The sequence below is a fragment of the Salvelinus namaycush genome, chromosome 8 (assembly GCF_016432855.1).
Source record: "Salvelinus namaycush isolate Seneca chromosome 8, SaNama_1.0, whole genome shotgun sequence".
Lineage (NCBI taxonomy): Eukaryota > Metazoa > Chordata > Actinopteri > Salmoniformes > Salmonidae > Salvelinus > Salvelinus namaycush.
In genome coordinates, this window is record NC_052314.1 from 17,765,676 (window position 1) to 17,788,776 (window position 23,101).

Genomic DNA, 23,101 nt, shown 5'->3' on the forward strand with positions numbered 1-23,101 from the left:
AATTTTTTGTGGTATCCAACGCTAGTAATTACTATCTTGTCTCATCGCTACAACTCCCGTACGGGCTCGGGAGAGACGAAGGTCGAAAGCCATGCGTCCTCCGAAGCACAACCCAACCAAGCCGCACTGCTTCTTTAACACAGCGCGCCTCCAACCCGGAAGCCAGCCGCACCAATGTGTCGGAGGAAACACCGTGCACCTGGCCCCCTTGGTTAGCGCGCACTGCGCCCGGCCCGCCACAGGAGTCGCTGGAGCGCGATGAGACAAGGATATCCCTACCGGCCAAACCCTCCCTAACCCGGACGACGCTAGCCCAATTGTGCGTCGCCCCACGGACCTCCCGGTCGCGGCCGGCTGGGTCTTTCAGCATGACAATGATCCCAAACACACCGCCCGGGCAACGAAGGAGTGGCTTCGTAAGAAGCATTTCAAGGTCCTGGAGTGGCCTAGCCAGTCTCCAGATCTCAACCCCATAGAAAATCTTTGGAGGGAGTTGAAAGTCCGTGTTGCCCAGCAACAGCCCCAAAACATCACTGCTCTAGAGGAGATCTGCATGGAGGAATGGGCCAAAATACCAGCAACAGTGTGTGAAAACCTTGTGAAGACTTACAGAAAACGTTTGACCTCTGTCATTGCCAACAAAGGGTATATAACAAAGTATTGAGAGAAACTTGTTATTGACCAAATACTTATTTTCCACCATAATTTGCAAATAAATTCATTAAAAATCCTACAATGTGATTTTCTGGATTTTTTTCTTCTCATTTTGTCTGTCATAGTTGAAGTGTACCTATGATGAAAATTACAGGCCTCTCTCATCTTTTTAAGTGGGAGAACTTGCACAATTGGTGGCTGACTAAATACTTTTTTGCCCCACTGTATATCGCCATGACTACATGGAATTCTATTCCACATCAAGTAACTCATGCAAGCATTAAAATCACATTTAAGAAACAGATAAAAATACACCTTATGGAACAGTGGGGACTGGACACACACACACTATAACATACGCACTATACACACACATGTACACATGGCTTTTGTGTTGTAGATGTGGTAGTAGAGTAGTGTCCTGAGGGTACACAATGTGTGGTGAAAAGTGTTGTGAAATGTAATGTCATGTATTATTTGAAATTGTATATAACTAGCTTAATTTTGCTTGACCCCAGGAAGAGTAGCTGCTTCCTTGGCAGTAGCTAATGGGGATACTTAATAAATACATAACCTTTTGTTATATTTACTGGGCCCTGTTCTAAACAAATTGAGCACAATCTGTGAAACGTCCATGACTTGCCAGCCTACACATCATTGGCAAGTCTCAGCAGGATATGGGAGACAAAGAAAAATAATGAACTCCTTTAAATCTCAGGAGGAGCCTCTGTGAGCAGCCTGAGTAGCATGACTAGAACACAGTTAGATAGGAACACCCAACTGCTGAGCACCCACCTCAAAAAGAACAAGAGGATTGGCATCTAAGATTGTTCCTGTAGTTAGAAACAGACATTAGCATTCCTGATACATTATTCCATTGAAAGCTCAATTGAACCCAAATTGGCCATTCAAGTTTATAGGATTCATATAATATTCAATAACTATAGTACACAATGTCTGATTTGGACCAAAACTCTAACAATGATTAAGATGTGAGGAATCCAAATAAATGATCAAAGCCACCCACGGACCTCAAACCCCACGTTAAGCCCATCCCAATTGCCAGTATATAGTATCAGTTCTCTATGTTTGACAAGTAGTAGACAGCCATGGCTTGGATAATTGTTTATTCAACCTATGTAATGTATTCAGTGAATTGTGCATTTTTTTTTTCTTTCATTGAAGTTGTTAGGTTTATGTCCCATCACACAACCCGATGTTGAGGTTCTGACTACTAGATGGTGCCACTTCTGCTGTACTGGCTTACTATTATCCAGTTAGAGGTTGCCAGTTACACATCCAATACAAATTCACCATTATGGTTTATGAAAAATGGCAGCGGAGAGGATGGCTGCCATTTTATTGGCTCTTAACCAACCGCGCTATTTTATTTTTATTTTTGCATTGTTTGTAACTTATTTTGTACATAATGTTGTTGCTACTGTCTCCCTTATGACCGAAAAGAGCTTCTGGACATCAGAACAGCGATTACACAACTCAAATAGGATGAAGAATACATATTTCCTTTAATATGGATAGGGGGCAGCATTTGTTTGGATGAAAAGCGTGCCCAGAGTAAACTGCCTGCTACTCAGTCCTAGTTGCTAATATATGCATACAATTAGTAGATTTGGATAGAAAACACTCTGAAGTTTCTAAAACTGTTTGAATGATGTCTGTGAGTATAACAGAACTCATATGGCAGGCAAAAACCGGAGAAAGAATCCAACCAGGAAGTGGGAAATCTGAGGTTGGTCGTTTTTCAACTCATTCCATATTGAAGATACAGTGGGATATGGGTCATGTTGCACTTCTTAAGGCTTCCACTAGATGTCAACAGTCTTTAGAACCTTGTCTGGTGCGTCTACTGTGAAGTGGGGCCGAATGAGAGGGGAATGAATCAGAGGTCTGGCAGAATGCTTTGAGCTCGTGACGCTCGCTCACGTGAGAGCGAGCTCTGTTCCATTTGCTTTTCTGAAGACAAAGGAATTCTCCGGTTTGAACATTATTGAAGATTTATGTTAAAAACATTCTAAAGATTGATTCTATACTTCGTTTGACATGTTTCTACGGACTGTAATATGACTTTTCGTCTGAACTTTTGCCTGGACCTGCCCGCGCGTCGTGAGTTTAGATTGTGTACTGAACACGCGAATAACAAGGAGGAATTTGGACATAAATGGACTTAAATGGTCCAAATTCCTCCTTGTTATTCGCGCGTTCAGTACACAATCTAAACTCACGACGCGCGGGCAGGTCCAGGCAAAAGTTCAGACGAAAAGTCATATTACAGTCCGTAGAAACATGTCAAACGAAGTATAGAATCAATCTTTAGAATGTTTTTAACATAAATCTTCAATAATGTTCCAACCGGAGAATTCCTTTGTCTTCAGAAAAGCAAATGGAACAGAGCTCGCTCTCACGTGAGCGAGCGTCACGAGCTCAAAGCATTCTGCCAGACCTTATGGAACAAATCAAAAAAAAAAATGTGGAACTGGGATTCCTGGGAGTGCATTCTGACGAAGATCAAAGGTAAGTTAATATTTATAATGCTATTTCTGACTTATGTTGACTCCAACATGGCGGATATCTTCTTGGGTTGTGTTGGTCTCTGAGCGCCGTACTCAGATTATTGCATGGTTTGCTTTTTCCGTAAAGTTTTTTTGAAATCCGAGAGAAGTATATCTTTAAATCTGTGAATAACACTTGTATCTTTTATTAATGTTTATTGTGAGTATTTCTGTGATTTGACGTGGCTCTGTGCAAATTCACGGGATGTTTTGGAGGCAAAATCAAATGTAAACTGAGGTTTTTGGATATAAATATGAACTTGATCGAACAAAACATACATGTATTGTGTAACATGTTGTCCCGGGAGTGTCATCTGATGAAGAATATCAAAGGTTAGTGATTTGTTTTATCAATATTTCTGTTTTTTGTGGCTCCTCTCTTTGCTTGGAAAATCGCTGTATGCTTTCTGTGACTAGTTGCTGACCTAACATAATGATATGTTCTTCTTTCGCCGAAAAGCTTTTTTGAAATTGGACACCAGTCCTAGACAGGTTAATGAGTCAGACGGGAAGGATATACTCCAAACAACCGAACAGGCCCTCATTCCCGTCATTCGCTGGAGAACGAAATGGGACGAACTGAAAGCACGTATATCCGACCAACGGGACATTAAAAACTGTAATATCTTAGGTTTCACCGAGCTGTGGCTTAGAGACAACATTAGTAACATACAGCTGGCGGGTTATACACTAATCGGCAGGATAGAAAAGCAGCCTCTGGTAAGACACGGTGCGGAGGCCTATGTATATTTGTAAACAACAGCTGGTGCACGATATCTAAGGAAGTCTCAAGGTTTTGCTCGCCTGATGTAGAGTATATCATGATAAGCTGTAGACCACACTATCTACCTAGAGAGTTTCTGTATTTTTCGTAGCTTTCTACATACCACCACAGACTGATGCTGGCACTAAAACCGCACTCAATGAGCTGTATACCGCCATATGCAAACAAGAAAACGCTCATCCAGAGTTGGCGCTCCTAGAGGCCGGGGACTTTAATGCAGGGAAACTTAAATCAGTTTTACCTAATTTCTATCAATAAATGTGCAAACCAGAGGAAAATAAACTCTGGACAACCTTTACTCCACACACAGAGACGCGTACAAAGCTCTCCCTCGCCCTCTATTTGGCAAATCTGACCATAATTCTATCCTTCTGATTCCTGCTTACAAGCAAAAGTTAAAGCCGGAAGAACAAGTGACTAGGTCTATAAAAAAAGTGGTCAGATGAAGCAGATACTAAGCTACAGGACTGTTTTGCTAGCACAGACTAGAATATGTTCCGGGATTCTTCCAATAGCATTGGAGTACACCATATCAGTCACTGGCTTTATCAATAAGTACATACATACCCCAACCAGAAACCATGGATTACAGACAACATTCGCATTGAGTTATATTGTAGAGCTGCCGCTTTCAAGGATCGGTACTCTAACCCGGAAGCTTATAAGAAATCCCACTATGCCATCCGACAAACAGGCAAAGCATCAATACAGGACTAAGATCGTATCGTACCACACTGGCTGCGACGCTCGTTGGATGTGGCAGGGCTTGCAAACTACAAAAGGGAAGCACAGCTGAGAGCTGTCCAGTGACACAAGCCTACTAGACAAGCTAAATAACCTATGCTCACTTCGAGGCAAGTAACACTGAAACATGCATGAGAGCACCAGCTGTTCCAGACAACTTTGTGATCAGGCTCGCCGCAGTCAATGTGAGTAAGACCTTCAAACAGGTCAACATTCACAAGGCCGCAGGCCCCAAAGGATTACCAGGACGTGTACTGTGAGCATGCGCTGACCAACTGGCAAGTGCCTTCACTGACATTTTCAACCTCTCCCTGTCCAAGTCTGTAATACCAACATGTTTTAAGCAGACCACCATAGTGCCTGTGCCCAAGAACACTAAGGTAACCTGCCTAAATGATTACCGACCCGTAGCACTCACGTCTGTAGCCATGAAGTGCTTTGAAAGGCTGGTCATGGCTCACAACACCATTATCCCAGAAACCCTAGACCCACTCCAATTTGCATACCGCTTCAACAGATCCACAGATGATAAATCTCTATTGCACTCCACACCTGGACAAAAGGAACACCTATGTGCGAATGCTATTCATTGACTACAGCTCAGCATTCAACACCATAGTGCCCTCAAAGCTCATTACTATGTTAAGGACCTTAAGGACCCTGGGACCTCCCTCTGCAACTGGATCCTGGACTTCTTGACAAGCCATCCCCAGGTGGTAAGGGTAGGTAACAACACATCCTCCACACTGATCCTCAACATGGGGGCCCCTCAGGGGTGCATGCTCAGTCCCCTAATGTACTCCGTTCACTCATGACTGCACTGCCAGGCACGACTCCAACACCATCATTAAGCTTGCTGATGACACCAGTGGTAGGCCTGATCACCGACAACGATGAGACAGCCTATATGGTCAGAGACCTGACCGTGTGGTGCAAGGACAACAACCTCTCCCTCAACGTGATCAAGATAAAAGGAGATGATTGTGGACTACAGGAAAAGGAGGACCGAGCACGCCCCCCATTCTCATCGACACAGCTGTAGTGGAGCAGGTTGAGAGCTTCAAGTTCCTTGGCGTCCACATCAAACGAACATTGTCCAAGCACACTAAGACAGTCGTGAAGAGGGCACGACAAAACCTATTCCCCCTCGGGAGACTGAAAAGATTTGGCATGGGTCCTCAGATCCTCAAAAGGTTCTATGGCTGCACCATCGAGAGCATCCTGACGGGTTGCATCACTGCATGGTATGGCAACTGCTCGGCCACCGACCGCAAGGCACTACAGAGGGTAGTGCGTACGGCCCAGTACATCACCGGGGCCAAGCTTCCTGCCATACAGGACCTCTATACCAGACGGTGTCAGAGGAAGGCCCTAAAAATTGTCAAAGACGCCAGCCACCCTAGTCAGACTGTTCTCTCTGCTACTGCATGGCAAGCGGTAGCGCAGTGCCAAGGCCAGGTCCAAGAGGCTTCTAAACAGCTTCTATCCCCAAGCTACCCCCTATTTGGACTCCTCACGTCTTAATCATTGTTAACTTCTTGCCGCACGGATTCCTTTAGCGGGATCTTTTTTGTAAACAACCGCTGAATTGCAGAGCGCCAAATTCAAAACTAATACTAAAAATAGTTATAATCATGAAATCACAAGTGAAATATACCAAAACACAGCTTAGCTTGTTGTTAATCCACCTATCGTGTCAGATTTTGAAAATATGCTTTACAGCGAAAGAAATCCAAGCGTTTGTGAGTTTATCAATCACTAGACAAAACAGTAAGAACAGCTAGCCCCAAATTAGCTTGGTCACAAAAGTCAGAAAAGCAATAAAATTAATCGCTTACCTTTGATAATCTTCGGATGTTTGCACTCACGAGACTCCCAGTTACACAATAAATGTTATTTTTGTTTGATAAAGATTAGTTTTATAACCAAAAACCGCCATTTGGTTTGCGCGTTATGTTCAGAAAACCACAGGCTCGTTCTGGTCCTGAAAGGCAGACGAAAATTCCAAAAAGTATCCGTAATGTTCGTAGAAACATGACAAACGTTTTTTATAATCAATCTTCAGGTTGTTTTTAACATACATAATCGATAATATTTCAACCGGACGGTAACCTATTCAATACTACAGAGAAAGAAAATGTTGAGCTACATCTCTCCCGCGCAGGAACTAATCAAAGGACACCTGACGCGTTTTGAAAAATCTCGCTCATTTTTTTAAATAAAAGCTTGAAACTATGTCTAAAGCCTGGTCACAGCCTGAGGAAGCCATTGGAAAATGAATCTGGTTGATACCCCTTTAAATGGAGGGGCAGGCAACGGAACAGGGATTTTTCCAATTAAAAGGCACTTCCGGGTTGGATTTCCTCAGGTTTTCGCATGCAAAATCAGTTATTTTATACTCACAGACAATATTTTGACAGTTTTGGAAACTTTAGAGTGTTTTCTATCCTAATCTGTCAATTATATGCATATTCTAGCATCTGGACCTGAGAAATAGTCTAGCTGAAAGAAGTTAAGAAGCGGTTTGGTCCAAAGCGGACATTGGGTACAATATTTGTTGAATATTATAATGAATCCTATTAGAGATGAACCCAACTAGCCGACAAAGTTTGTTTTAGTCTAGCAGTAACAAACACACACGTTCAAAAGTTGAGTCACATGTCCTTGTTTTTGAAAGAAAAGCATTTCTTATAACGATTCAAAATGGTCCCATATCTTCATACCCACGTCTTGTGGATGCTCCAACAAATTTGACCATTCATCCAACTGTTTTGGAGATGCTGATTTGTGTGTGATTACTGTCACTGGAGGTTTGTCTTTACTACCTTTTACAGCCTGTGTTCTGGTTGGCTTAAGACACAGTTCATCACCGCTGTCAGAAGCTGTTGACTCAAAGCCAGGCAATGCTGACCAGATGCTTGAAACCCGATCATCCTTGCGCAACTCCGTGTGAAGGTAGATTGATGGAACAAAGAGTCAAAAAGGTGGGGGTCAAGTCTGTTTTTAACGACCTTTGCCTGTAATTGTTGAATTTCTCCTTTCAATGTTGATCTGTTCACCAAGAGCTCTCAAACTATATCTCTGCAATTTCCTATCCCGGGTATCAAGACAGAATTTCTCATCCCTCTTCCTTACTTCACCTAATACAGTTAAAGACCATCTTGTTTTTGTCAACGAGATAGACATTCTCTGTATTTTCCCCCAAGCTTTTTGTATATCAGACAGATTCTTCTTTGTCAACAATGACAGATTACTTCTCTCTCTCTTAGGTTAGATTACTGGGAGGTTAGATTACTGGACAATACCATATTAGGAACTGTTTCAGTGTAGAATCGACAGACAAGACGGATCTAATCTACGCAACGACCAGATGCGGACATCTGAAAGAAGGGGACCAGTCTGAGTAACGGTGATAGGCTGAGCAAAGTCTCTACTGTGAAAGGCAAACAGACGCTTTGGAACTACGTCATCACGGTATAAGAACAGCTGTTTACGTACTTCCTGCCAGTTCCCTGTTTACCCTGCGTGGTGATACAGCGAACCCGTATATACGAAAATTGCATTTGCCATTCATTGCTTGCGGTAATTAAACATAATTAAAGAAAGTTAGCAGACCTTGCTTTTTATTTATCCTGATACCGGATGTGTTACACGCAGCGTTCACAGGGCCGTGGCTTTTGTGGAGCGATGGGTAACGATGCTTCGAGGGTGGCTGTTGTCGATGTGTTCCTGGTTTGAGCCCAGGTAGGGGCGAGGAGAGGGACAGAAGCTATACTGTTACACTGGCAATACTAAAGTGCCTATAAGAACATCCAATAGTCAAAGGTATATGAAAAACAAATGGTATAGAGAGAAATATTCATATAACAACTACAACCTAAAACGTATTAACTGGGTATATTGAAGACTCATGTTAAAAGGAACCACCAGCTTTCATACGTTTTCATGTTCTGAGCAAGGAACTTAAACATTAGCTTTTTTACATGGCACATATTGCACTTTCTTCTCCAACACTTTGTTTTTGCATTATTTAAGCCAAATTGAACATGTTTCATTATTTATTTGAGGCTAAATTGATTTTATTGATGTATTATATTAAGTTAAAATAAGTGTTCATTGAGTATTGTTGTGATTGTCATTATTACAAATAAATAAATAAAATTGGCCGATTAATCGGTATCGGCTTTTTTTGGTCTTCCAATAAATGGTATCGGTGTTGAAAAATCATAATTGGTCTACCTCTAATACAGTACCATTCAAAAGTTGAGGGTCACTTAGAAATGTCCTTGTTTTTGAAAGTCAAGCAAATTTTTGGTCCATTAAAATAAGAAATTGATCAGAAATACATTGTAGACATTGTTAACTTCTTATGGCTGGGGGCAGTATTGAGTAGCTTGGATGAATAAGGTAACCAGAGTAAACTGCCTGCTACTCAGTCCCAGAAGCTAAGATATGCATATTATTAATATATTTGGATAGAAAACAGTTTGAAGTTTCTAACACTGTTTGAATGATGTATGTGAGTATAACAGAACTCATATGGCAGGCAAAAACCTGAGAAGAAATCCAACCAGGAAGTTGGAAATCTGAGGTTTGTAGTTTTTCAACTCATCGCCTATCGAATATACAGTGGGATATTGGTCATATTGCACTTCCTAAGGCTTCCACTAGATGTCAACAGTCTTTAGAACCTTGTTTGATTGCCATGAGCTGACCACGCGCGTTCACGTGAGAGAGTTAGCTTGCGTTCCATTGCATTTCTGAAGACAAAGGAATTCTCCGGTTGGAACATTATTGAAGATTTATGATAAAAACATCCTAAAGATTGATTCTATACATCGTTTGACATGTTTCTACTGACTGTTACGGAACTTTTTGACTTTGTCTGCTCGCACGTCATGAATTTGGATTACTGTGCTAAACGCGAACAAAAAGGAGGTGTTTGGACAAATTATGGACGTTATCGAACAAATCAAACATTTATTGTGGAACTGAGATTCCTGGGAGTGCATTCTGATGAAAATCAAAGGTAAGTGAATATTTATATTTATTTATGAAATATACTATTTCTGACTTTATTGACTCCACAACATGGCGGATATCTGTACGGCTTGATTTGTTGTCTGAGCTCTGTACTCAGACTATTGCATGGTGTGCTTATTCGGTAAAGCTTTTTTGAAATCTGACACAGCGGTTGCATTAAGGAGAAGTGTATCTATAATTCCATGGATAATAGTTGTATCTTTTATCAATGTTTATTATAAGCATTCCTGTAAATTGATGTGGCTCTCCGCAAAATCACCGGATGTCTTGGAACTACTGAACGTAACGCGCCAATGTAAACTGAGATTTTTGTATATAAATATTAACTTTACCGAACAAAACATACATGGATTGTGTAACATGAAGTCCTATGAGTGTCATCTGATGAAGATCATCAAAGGTTAGTGATTAATTTTCTCTCTATTTCTGCTTTTTGTGACTCCTCTCTTTGGCTGGAAAAATGGCTGTGTTTTTCTGTGACTAGATGCTGACCTAACATAATAGTTTGGTGTGCTTTCGTCGTAAAGCCTTTTTGAAATCGGACACTGTGGTGGGATTAACAACAAGTTTCTTTAAAATGGTGTAAAATACTTCTATGTTTGAGGAATTTTAATTATGAGATTTGTTGTTTTGAATTTGGCGCCCTGCACTTTCACTGGCTGTTGTCAAATCGATCCCGTTAACGGGATCCCAGCCATAAGAAGTTTTAATGTTGCAAATAACTATTGTAGCTGGAAACAGCAGATTTTTTTATGGAATACAGTTGAATTTGGAAGTTTACATATACTAAGTTGACTGTGCCTTTAAACAGCTTGGAAAATTCCAGAAAATGATGTCATGGCTTTAGAAGCTTCTGATAGGCTAATTGACATCATTTCAGTCATTTGGAGGTGTACCTGTGGATGTATTTCAAGGCCTACCTTCAAACCCAGTGCCTTTTTGCTTGACATCATGGGAAAATCAAAAGAAATCACAGAAAATAATTGTAGACCTCCACAAGTCTGGTTCATCCTTGGGAGCAATTTCCAAACGGCTGAAGGTACCACGTTCATCTGTACAAACAATAGTACACAAGTATAAACACCATGGGACCGCTCAGAAAGGAGACGCGTTCTGTCTCCTAAAGATGAATGTACTTTGGTGCAAAAAGTGCAAATCAATCCCAGAACAACAGCAAAAGGACCTTGTGAAGATGCTGGAGGAAACGGGTACAAAATGATCTATATCCATAGTAAAACGAGTCCTATATCAACATAACCTGAAAGGCCGCTCAGCAAGGAAGAAGGCACTGCTCCAAAACCACCATTAAAAAAGCCAGACTACGTTTTGCAACTGTACATGGGGACAAAGATCGTACTTTTTGGAGAAATGTCCTCTGGTCTGATGAAACAAAAATAGAACTGTTTAGCCATAATGACCATCGTTATGTTTGGAGGAAAAAGGGGGAGGCTTGCAGGCCGAAGAACACCATCACAACCATGAAGCACGGAGGTGGCAGCATCATGTTGTGGGGGTGCTTTGCTGCAGGAGGGACTGGTGCACTTCACAAAATAGATGGCATCATAAGGAACAAAGGGTATATGGATATGTTGAAGCGACATCAAGACATCAGTCAGGAAGTTCAAGCTTGGTCGCAAATGGGTCTTCCAAATGGACAACGACCCCAAGCATACTTCCAAAGTTGTGGCAAAATGGCTTAAGGACAACAAAGTCAAGGTATTGGAGTGGCCATCACAAAGCCCTGACCTCAACCCCATAGAAAATGTGGGCAGAACTGAAAAAGCGTGTGCGAGCAAGGAGGCCTACAAACCTGACTCAGTTACACCGGCTCTGTCAGGAGGAATGGGCCAAAATTCACCCAACTTATTGTGGGAAGCTTGGTGAAGGTCGAGAGCCGTGCGTACTCTGAAACACAACCCAGCCAAGCCAAACTGCTTCTTGACACAATGCCCACTTAACCCGGAAGCCAGCCGCACCAATGTGTCGGAAGAAACACCGCAGACCTGGCGACCGTGTCAGCGTGCATTGCGCCCCCGCATCAGGAGTTGCAAGTGCGCGACGGGACAAGAACTTGCCTGCCGGCCAAACCCTCCCCTAGCCTGGACAAAGCTGTGCTAATTGTGTGTCTCCCAGTCGCGGGTGGCTGCGACAGAGCCTGGACTCGAACCAGGATCTCTAGTGACACACCTTGATGCAGTGCCTTAGACTACTGCGCCACTCGGGAGGCCCTTAATATTCAATAAAAGGAACAGGAGCTCAAGCAGTAGAAGATTTGAGGTGCCGGTACTCAGCTCTGGTGAGCTCCTGCCCAAGTCAAGCACTGCTTCTTATCCCTTGCTGTGTTTACATAGTTGGCAATGGCAGTTACTTTTTAGGTTTGTATAATTGTTATTTATATTTGGATAGCATTTTGATTAACCACATGAAAGGCATGAGCTCTGCTTTGTTTTTTTTGCGCAGGCTGTACACACTTCAGTCTCTCATTCACAATTTGGCAAGCACTTGATAATGCCTCAAATTTCCTGGCTGCATTCTTTGCGTGGCCATAATGCCCCCTTAAAAAAATCCATGCCTTTTGTGGCTAGTGGCCGTTGTGCCCTTCGGCTGAATATAATAATTATTATTCCTTTCTCCCGGCTGCATGCCAAAGCACCTCTCATTCATATGGCTCTCTGTCACATGATCGGGTCTTTCTCACAGGCTGCAAGTAAAGACAGACATCTGGGACACAACTTAGCGCGTCCTTATCCAATTCCGAGGCGCATAAAAGCACTAGACCTAGGGTTGACATGTACCAATTGCACTGGGATTTGACATCATGTCACCACAACAGCTGTGTGTGTCAATACACAACATGCACATTGGGAACCCAATTCCCCATCACAAAGCATAACATCTTTGAATAAATTTTAAATATAGCCTATTGTTCAGCTTTTTAAAGTCAGTCTGTGTTGACATCTTTGGGAGAATAGTCAAAAAGGAGGTTCCATCTATGAGTGAAAGCACTCATCTTACAGTTCAGAGCCTTTGTATGATTATCTTTAGGACATCTGGTCAATGTTTCTGACTTGACTGTGATTCACCTGCTCATTCAACCATACATCTGGACTATGTCTATAGTACAGTGCCTTCAGAAAGTATTCATACCCCTGGACTTATTCCACATTTTGTTGTGTTACAACCTAAATTCAAAATGGATTAAATATATATCCCCCACCCATCTGCACACACACAATACCCCATAATGACAAAGTGAAAATCTGTTTTTAGAAATGTTTGCTAATTTATTGAAAATTAAATACAGAAATATCTCATTTACATAAGTATTCACACCCCTGAGTCAATACATGTTAGAATCACCTTTGGCAGTGATTACAGCTGAGTCTTTCTGGGTCTCCAAGAGCTTTGCACACCTGGATTGTACAATATTTGCACATTATTTTTTTCTTCAAGCTCTGTCAAGTTGGTTATTGATTATCGCTAGACAGCCATTTAAGCCTTGCAATAGATTTCCAAGCCAATTTAAGTCAAAACTGTAACTCGGCCACTCAGTAACATTCAATGTCATCTTGGTAAGCAACTCCAGTGTATATTTGGCCTTGTGGTTTAGGTTACTAACCTGCTGAAAGGTGAATTTGTCTCCCAGTGTCTGTTGGAAAGCAGACAACCAGGTTTTCCTTTAGGATTTTGCCCATGCTTAGCTCCATTCTGTTTCTTTTTATAAATAAAAAAACTTCCTAGTCCTTGCCGATGACAAGCATACCCATAACATGATGCAGCCACCACACTTGAAAATATTAAGTGGTATTCAGTGATGTTTGCCCCAAACATTAACTTTGTCTTGAATAGAAAGCGTTAAGTAAAACTGCAAAGAAATTAACTTAAGTACCTTATTGCAAAAAAGATGCATGTTTTTTTAATAATTTTATTCTGTACAGGCTTCATTCTTTGCACTCTGTAATTTATGTTAGTATTGTGGAGTAATTGCAATGTTTTTCATACATCCTCAGTGTTCCCCTATCACAGCCAATAAACTGTATAACTGTTTTAAAGTAACCATTGGCCTAATGGTGAAATCCCTGAGCAGTTTCCTTCCTCTCTGGCAACTGAGTTAGGAAGGACACTTGTATCTTTGTAATGACTGGGTGTACTGATACACCATTCAAAGTGTAGTTAATAACTTCACCATGCTCAAAGAGATATTCAATGTCTGCTTTTAATTTTTTAACCCCAAATAAAATAAAAAGGTGCCCTTCTTTTCGAGGCATTGGAAAACATCTCTGGTCTTTGTGGTTGTATCTTTGTTTCAATCCACTGCTTGACTGAGGGACCATACAGGTAATTTTATGTGTGGGATACAGACATGAGGTAGTCATTCAACAATCATGTTAAACAGAGTGACTCCATGCAACTTATGTTACTTGTTAAGCACATTTATGCTCCTGCAATTCTTTAGGCTTGCCATACCAAAGGGTTTCAGCTTAACATTTTTTTAAACATAATTTCACTGACATTATAGAATTTTTTTGTAGGCCAGTGACACAAACTCAACACAACAAAATGTGGAAAAAGTCAAGGGGTGTGAATACTTTCTGGGGGAACTCTGGGTGTGTTAATACGAGTCATGAGACTTGTAACATAGTACATTTCTGATTCTGATAAAGAACTGAAAGGAATTACTGGTGGGCAAAAGGTGAGTTGTCAAAATAACTTGCTATAACCATTTACTTTAATAGGGCTAATATCGATGATTTATTTATGACGAACACTACACCTTAAAACTAATCAAAGGTGTTCACTACAAAGAGCGCATGCCGAATATAGTCTTGTCCCACCACCCTACCTGCTACCAAGGTGGCTGGCTAGTTAGTTTGTTAGCGGGCTTCACTTGTTTACGACTGACCTCACCCATGAAGAACAACTCAACAGTGAATGCTCCCTGCGCAAGTTGAAATACCAATACACGACTTACCTGGCTGTAGTGGTATTTCTTTTTAGTCTACACCGTTAGAAATGTATCCAAAGTATCTTTGATTTGATTCCATATGATTTTACGGCTCTACCTGTTACGTGTACTAGCTAGTGAGCGCGATAATCCATGCAAACTGGCTCCACCAAGTACCTGGCTGCTGCGACTGTCTGAGTAACACGTGACCATAGAGATCCTATTAAATTACTAGAGTTAATTAAACCCTAAAAAATTCCAGAATGGATTGTGATTTGAGGGAATACGGCCACGACCGGTATACTTTTCGTCGCAGGTTAGGAGAACATTTTAGCCAACACTAACCACAGATTATACTTTATATTGACCACATACTCAAGTGGCCGCTTTAACAATGAAAATAAATGTCTTCAAAAATGGAAGGCAGTCGGGAGGAGGTAAGATCAGGTGTTACCATTCTAGCCAAAGAGAGGGCAGATATGCATGTGAACAACAGGCACATTTCCGATATAAAGTGTTTTTTCTCAAAGTTGCCGGAATGTCAAGTGTCCTACTTGTATCAGAACACTCTTAACACGTATCTATCTGTTTTGTTTACCAATGTCGACACTCTCATTGACCTCAATACAAAAACTCATCGCTTGGTGAGTGGAAAAAACTCCACCTGCTGGAGAAGACAGATTTTGGGCCTAGTTACCCCTCTCGCTTCGACTCTTCCTCTCTGCCCTACCCCTAACCCTTTTCCTGACCTTAACCTAAGTATCGTAACCTCCCACGTTATTCTAACCTGCTGCGTAAATTCTCCTAACCTACTACGAAAAAGTCACTGTAGCTGTATTCCCTCTAGTCAGAGCCTCCAGAATGGTGTGAAAATGGCAGCTATATTGTTCAGGGAGACAACCAAACCAGTCTAATTTGAATTAGTGTGAACCTAAAATATTGTCATGCAATTATAAATACAGTTTATATGGGTTGTATACTTATTTTCTATATAAATAGCCTCTAATATATATGTAAACAGATAATGTATGTCTACATTTGTGTTTTCTTGGAAAGCTGTAAGTGTTATTGAATGATACAATATCAGACCTTGTTGCATTTACAACTTGTAGCTCCTATCATTAACTGATTTCAGCCAGTCTATGAATGGATTGACTGAATTGTGGATTGACTGAATTGTTCGAATGGAATGTTGACATATTGGCAGTTAATTAGAAAAATGTATTTATAGAATAATTCCTCAAACTGGCTGGTTAGCTACCAAACATACACTGCAGATACTTTCTTCAAATGCATTATTGTACACAGTATCTTATCACAGAACTGGCAAACCATTGTTGACCAACTCCCTCACCAAAATGGCTGACCTTTATCCCATCATAAATATTTTATTCCATCATTAAAAAAAATCGAATTTCTAATTCAATGCTGTGACCATGTTTTTCTATTTATGATTGTTGAACATTGATTGACAGGTACATTTCATTTGTTCTGTAGAGAAGGCCCATGGAGTTGGTGGAAGAATCCTTTAATTCATGGACACTTGCTCAGCTGGGCCAGGGGCGCTTTAATTAGGTCAGGTGGAAATGTCCGACAGATCTCAACTTCATAAAAGGAGGAAATCGCCATCGCCCAATCTCGTTGCTTTCTCTTTCTTAGCTCCGTCTAATCCAGACGTTCTCTGCGTCCATGAATCCACCACAGACTACCCAGTAAATATACCACTTTATGGTTAAATGAATTCCTGGCACAGTCTCATTTCCTGTCACCTGACCCGTGACCACCTGTTCACCTTCGCTGTCAGTCATCCTACCTGTCCAGCTACCCACACAGATTCCACTAATCTTTCAGGTTCATTTGACTGAAAACGTTGGGACTGTTGTTAAAGCAATAAGGCCTGGGGGGGGTGTGATATATGGCCAATATACCACGGCTAAGGGCTGTTCTTATACACGATGCAACATGGAGTGCTAGGACACAGCTATTAGCCATGGTATATTGGCCATATACCACAAACCCCCGAGGTGCCTATTGCTATTATCAACCGGTTACCAACATAATTAGAGCAGTAAAAATACATTTTTGTCATACCCATGGTATACGGTCTGATATATTACGGCTTTCAGCCAATCAGCATTCAGGGCTCGAACCACCCAGTTTAAAATTGGGATTATAACATTTGAACTGGTTGTCTGGTAGACTATCATTTTAAAACATTGTCTAAAATGAACTTGATGTATGTATCCGATTTTGTGTAAATTTATAGCACAATTGCCAGTCACATACTTTATTGGTTCACAATTTTTGCGCTACCATTGCAAGTAAAGATTGAAATATGGAATTTTATGAATGCACTATAAACAGCTATAGATATGTATTTCAAGCCCAATATGTGTTGCTCAAACAGTCTTTTTACAAAGGCTACCTATACAAAATACCTTCCAGAAAATAGCACTTATTTTCCTTATTACTAAATGATGCTTTACTGAACTGGGGTAACTTTAAATGACCCTGAGAATAATATTTAGACAACGATAATTTATCCTAATTTAGTAGGCTACCATAGCATGCCATCTGCTGGAAAATTAATTAACAGCAACCAAAAACAATACTGAAGTGATAGCTCTGTAAAATAGGACAGAGTTGCACTACACTCACAGGATTAAATTACTTGCTGAGATAGTTTGATTTGTTGGAAGATTCAGGATAGGAAATATGAATCATAAAAAGTCAAGGTTTTGAGCTTTATTTGCTGTCATGGGCCCTGGATGGAGTTGGGGTCCTGAGGTCATGTGCCCTGGCAGGAGTTGGAAGATGTTTGCCATCATGGGCTCTAGGTGGATTTGGGGTCTTGGTGAGGGGTTTGTTGTTAAGGGCCCTGGGTGGAGTTGAGATCTTGGTGAGGGGTTTGTTGTCATGGGCCCTGGGTGGATTTGGGGTCTCGGTGAGGGGTTTGTTGTCATGGGCCCTGGGGGGAGTTGAGATCTTGAGGTGTTTGTTGTCATTTGCCCTGCATGGAATTGGGATCCTGATGTGTTTGTTGTCGTGGGTTCTGGCTGGAGTTGGGGTCCTGAGATATTTTAAAGTGGGAGAAATCTTCTGTTTGTCCATCTGTTGTGCTGGACGCGGAGAGGGTTGTTTTATTGCAGGCATATTGGTATAGGTAGGATTCTCTAGAAACACACAAGAAAAACTAAACAATTTACTCCACAGTAATTGTCACAGAAACAAATACATCAGCCTGAACTCCCAAGAAGGTTGTAGACTGGGCAGAAAGGACAAGGCACAGATGAGAAGCTGCAAAGAATGAGGCTGTAACCACATGGAATCTGATGTACACCGCCACATGTCATTTTTTGAGCTGTTAACCACATACCACCTGCTCTCTCATTCAGCACACTCTTAGGACCGTGAGACAGGCAGACCTGTCTTTCAGCATACGAGCTGCTCTATAAATGAGTGCACAGGGCTTGCTGTTTTTTTTTCATTGCTTTCTCACTCACTCTCTCTCTCTCTCAGCGCTATGCTATTTATCTTTATTACAAAGCTTTCTTTCATCTGTTTCATATGCTTTGATCGTCCTCTACCTCTACAAACTACTCTTCTCTCCCATAGAATGTCACAAGATCTGGTTTAAGATTAACACAGTTAAGAGTGTGTATACTACTGGCTAAATCAATTTTTATAGCACAAACATCTTTGTACCTCTTTGTATTATGCTTCTCCTTCGTTGTAGTAAGATCCAGATGACCACTAGCAGTGGAACCAGTATGGCACTTGCTGCTCCCACTGCTACCCACAGCTTCCAGCCTAGAAACAAACCCCCATTGGAGTGGGGAGACCGAGTTACTGGTTGGAGGGAGATCAAGGGGAAAATGTCATTGATTTCTTCAAAGAGACACTTTTATTTATTTTGTATACAGTTATAAAAAGTATGGAAATCAACATTGTCATTTTGAAAAATATTGACACAACCACACATGCATGCAGGCACACACATACAGTACACACGGACAAACATATATATACAGTACCAGTCAAAAGTTTGGATATTTTTACTATTTTCTAAATTGTAAAATAATAGGGAAAACATCAAAACTATCAAATAACACATATGGAATCATGTAGTAGGGATATCCTTGTCTCATCGCGCACTAGCGACTCCTGTGGCGGGCAGGAGACGAAATTGGGGAGAAAAAGGGGATTAAAATATAAAATTAAAAAGTTAATGGAATTTCTTTCCTTCTTAATGCGTTTGAGCCAATCAGTTGTGTTGTGACAAGGTAGGGGTGGTATACAGAAGATAGCCTTATTTGGTAAAAGACCAAGTCCATATTATGACAAGAACAGCTCAAATAAGCAAAGAAAAACGACTGTCCGTCATTACTTTAAGACTGAAGATCAGTCAATTTCAAGAACTTTGAAAGCTTCTTCAAGTGCAGTCGCAAAAACCACCAAGCGCGATGATGAAACTGGCTCTCATGAGGACCACCACAGGAAAGGAAGACCCAGAGTTACCTCTGCTGCAAAGGATACGTTCGTTAGAGTTAACTGCACCTCAGAAATTGCAGCCCAAATAAATGCTTCACAGAGTTCAAGTAACAGGCACATCTCAACATCAACTTTTCAGAGGAGACTGCGTGAATCAGGTCGAATCATGGTCGAATTGCTGCAAAGAAACCACTACTAAAGGACACCAATAAGAAGAAGAGACTTGCTTGGGCCAAGAAACACTATCAATGGGCATTAGACCAGTGGAAATCTGTATTTTGGTCTGATGAGTCCAAATTGAAGATTTTTCGTTCCAACCGCCGTGTCTTTGTGAGACGCAGAATAGGTGAACGGTTGATCTCCACATGTGTGGTTCCCACTGTGAAGCATGGAGGAGGAGATGAGATAGTGCTTTGCTGATGACACTGTCAGTGACTTATTTAGAATTCAAGGCACACTTAACCAGCATGTCTACCACAGCATTCTGTAGCGATACGCCATCCCATCTGGTTTGCGCTTGGTGGGACTATCATTTGTTTTTCAACAGGCAATGACCCAACACACTTCCAGGCTGTGTAAGGGCTATTTGACCAAGAAGGAGAGTGATGAAGTGCTGCATCAGATGACCTGGCCTCCACAATCACCCGACCTCAACCCAATTGAGATGGTTTGGGATGAGTTGGACTGCCGAGTGAAGAAAAAGCAGCGAACAAGTGCTCAGCATATATAGGAACTCCTTCAAGACTGTTGGGAAAACATTCCAGGTGAAGCTGGTTGATGGAATGCCAAGAGTGTGCAAAGCTGTCATCAAGGCAAAGGGGGTGGCTATGTTGAAGAATCTAAAATCTAAAACATATTTTGATTTGTTTAACACTTTTTTGGTTACTACATGGTCCCATATGTGTTATTTCATTAGTTTTGATGTCTTCACTATTGTTCTACAATGTAGAAAATGTTTTGAATCCCTGAGCCAACTAGATGAAAAATTGGTTGATGTGTCCTTGAGAAAGGCACTTAACTCTAATTGCTCCTGTAATTTGCTCTGAATAAGAGTGTCTGCTAAATGTCTAAAATGTAGAGAATGTCTATGGTTGAAGTTTGAGGATTTACCTGTCATCAATGGAGGGGTACTCTTTGTTGTCTTGCCAGCTGCATTATAACGAACACAATGAGTTAAAAATATATACTGTATATTAGCGGTGCTGCCAATGATGCTACTGTTGTATGATAAATATTACCATTATAACCACGATACATTTATGCACATGCTGAAGGGAGGAGGATGTATCAGATGAAAATGTTATTTTGTACTTACTAATAATAACTTGAGTTCCATTGCTAAAACTGTTTCTAAGGGAAGGGATATCTGCCAAAACCTGGCAGAAGTACCACCCACTGTCATTGTACCGGACATCTCTCACAGTCAGTCTGGACCAAGCTCTCCCAGACTCCTGAAGGACATGACCTCCATCGTTCTGCTCCACAGTCTTGTTGACCGATATCTTATGGGACGAAAGTTGACTGGAACATGAATCACCGCATGATTGGTTTATGTTGAAACACCACCTCACCCAGGCACTAGTCTGGGGCTCAAAACTGCAGTTGAGGATCAGAGAGGAGCCAAGAGGAGCTTCCACTGTCCTTTGGGGTGGATCCGTGATCACAGCGCTCAGAGCAGTAGCCATGAGTGCTAAGGGGTAGGGTAATATAAAACACAAGAGATTTTTTTTTTTTTTTTTAGAAACAATGAGAAGTTCAATGAATTCAGACCAGGGGAAAAGCAGAGTAAGACAATGGAGAACCATAACTGCATCATGTTGCACATGCAATAACTGAACATACACAGTGTACAAAACATTAGGAACAGCTTCCTTATATTGAGTTGCACCCCCTTTTGCCCTCAGAACAGCCTCAATTCCTCGGGGCATGGATTCTACAAGGTATCGAAAGCATTCCGCAGGGATGCTGGCCCATGTTGACTCCAGTGCTTCCCACAGTTGTATCAAGTTGGCTGGATGTCCTTTGGGCAGTGGACCATTCTTGATACACTCGGGAAACTGTTGAGCGTGAAAAACTCAGCAGCGTTGCAGTTCTTGACACACACAACCCGGTGCGCCTGGCATCTACTACCATACCCCGTTCAAAGGCACTTACATATTATGTCTTGCCCATTCACCCTCTGAATGGCACACATACACAATCCATGTCTCAAGACTTAAATATCCTTCTTTAACCTGTCTTCTCCCCTTCATCTACACTGATTAAAGTGGATTTAACAAGTGACATCAATAAGAGATCATAGCTTTTACCTGGATTCACCTGATCAGTGTATGTCATGGAAAGACCAGGTGTTCCTAATGTTTTGTTCACTCCATGTACAGTACTTTAATTGGGGACCTGTTTGTCCAATGTTGTCACTCAAACCATATATGTCAGTATACAGTTAAGCCATCTTATTTACCCTTCCATGAGACCAACATTGTAATAGTATTGCTTTCCTTATGAAGGCATCTTCACATTAGGAGGTCAACCAGACATGTGCATGCAGTTTGTCAGTCAGTATACAACCCAATGAAAATCAAGGGGCTATGAAAAATGCAATTCCAAAAAGCAAATGCAAATGTTTTCATGGTTATATTGTTTAACCATGCATGTGTTGTATAGCAAGAAGTAGTAATCCTACCTATAAGAAACAGCAAGTTGATCACTTTGTTCCGGGTGTCCATTTCATGGGCTCAAAGTTTGGCTTCTCATTCTGTCTTCCTACATATCATAGCAACAGTACCTTCCTGAGTGAGATGAGGAAGGACTCTATGTGTGGGTGGAAGGAGGTGCATAACATTTACCGTATTCTGAAACCAGACATAAGGCGTGAGGTGAGGTGTGGTGGGGGCTGCACAAATAATCCCAAAGACTGGTAGACTACATACATAAAATCTTCTGCTGTGCTAAAAGTTGTTCTGCAGTCACAGGTGTCCTCAGAGGTTGGTACTTTGTGCACTGTAGTGTAATGGCATATGCCACCTCTCAATGAGTAAGTCTGTGTGGTGAAATTGTAAATGTGGCTCAGAGAAATTGAAGGGGCTTCGAGAGCTTGTGGGTTTTGGTCCAAATGTGTTAACACACTTTGCCACTACTGTCAACGTTACGAGAATATCCGTGTGACTTTCTGTGACAAAACAATACAAAGCTCTAACACATTTGTGGGATTTATGGAGCAGCATGAACAATTAAGTAATGCAAGTAGTATACATAGACAACCATAAAGTTAACCCAGAATGTGTAGAATGCCTTAACAACATTGATAGACACATTTTGTCATTTACTTTTTGTGGTAGGAAGAAGAAAGGGGTCAACCACATACAGCTCACTGTGTAAAAACAGTAGAGGCTGCTGAGGGGAGGACGGCTCATAATAATGGCTGGAACGGAGCAAATGGAATGGCTCTTTGATACAATTCCACTCCAGCCATTACCACGAGCCCATCCTCCCGAATTAAGGTACAACCAAACTCCTGTGGCTCAAAAATAGTTTGAATCATCGTTGTTTCCACGTCATTTCAACAACAAAAATTAAATGTGATGATGTTGAAGCAACTTGGAAAACTGATTGGATTTGCAAAAAGTCATCAAGGGAGTTTCGTCTTTTTTTCACCTAACTTTTAACATAAATCCAATGGCATGGTGAATTATTGTTGTTGTTTTCACTGTGAATTACTATAGCTCCCTTGGGCCAAACCTTGTAATTTTGTAAATGCCGGATCTCTATGGTAAGACGCATCATTCACCAAAGTTTAATCAAAATCGGGCAAGTGCTGTCTGAGATATCTTTTTGACTCAACGAATTCATGCTTGCTCCGAAATGCGATCC

At 41.3% G+C, this 23,101-nt stretch overlaps 1 protein-coding gene across 2 annotated transcripts in view; it reads right to left on the reverse strand.

The window, feature by feature from the left end:
- LOC120052460 (semaphorin-4E-like) overlaps positions 1-14,921 on the reverse strand; it is a 33,868-nt gene extending 18,947 nt beyond the window's left edge. For both annotated transcript variants that reach the window (XM_038999382.1, XM_038999381.1), the window contains exon 1: positions 14,768-14,921. The gene's annotated coding sequence lies outside the window, so the exon portion shown is untranslated. The remainder of the gene's footprint in view (positions 1-14,767) is intronic.
- Positions 14,922-23,101: the final 8,180 nt, after the last annotated feature.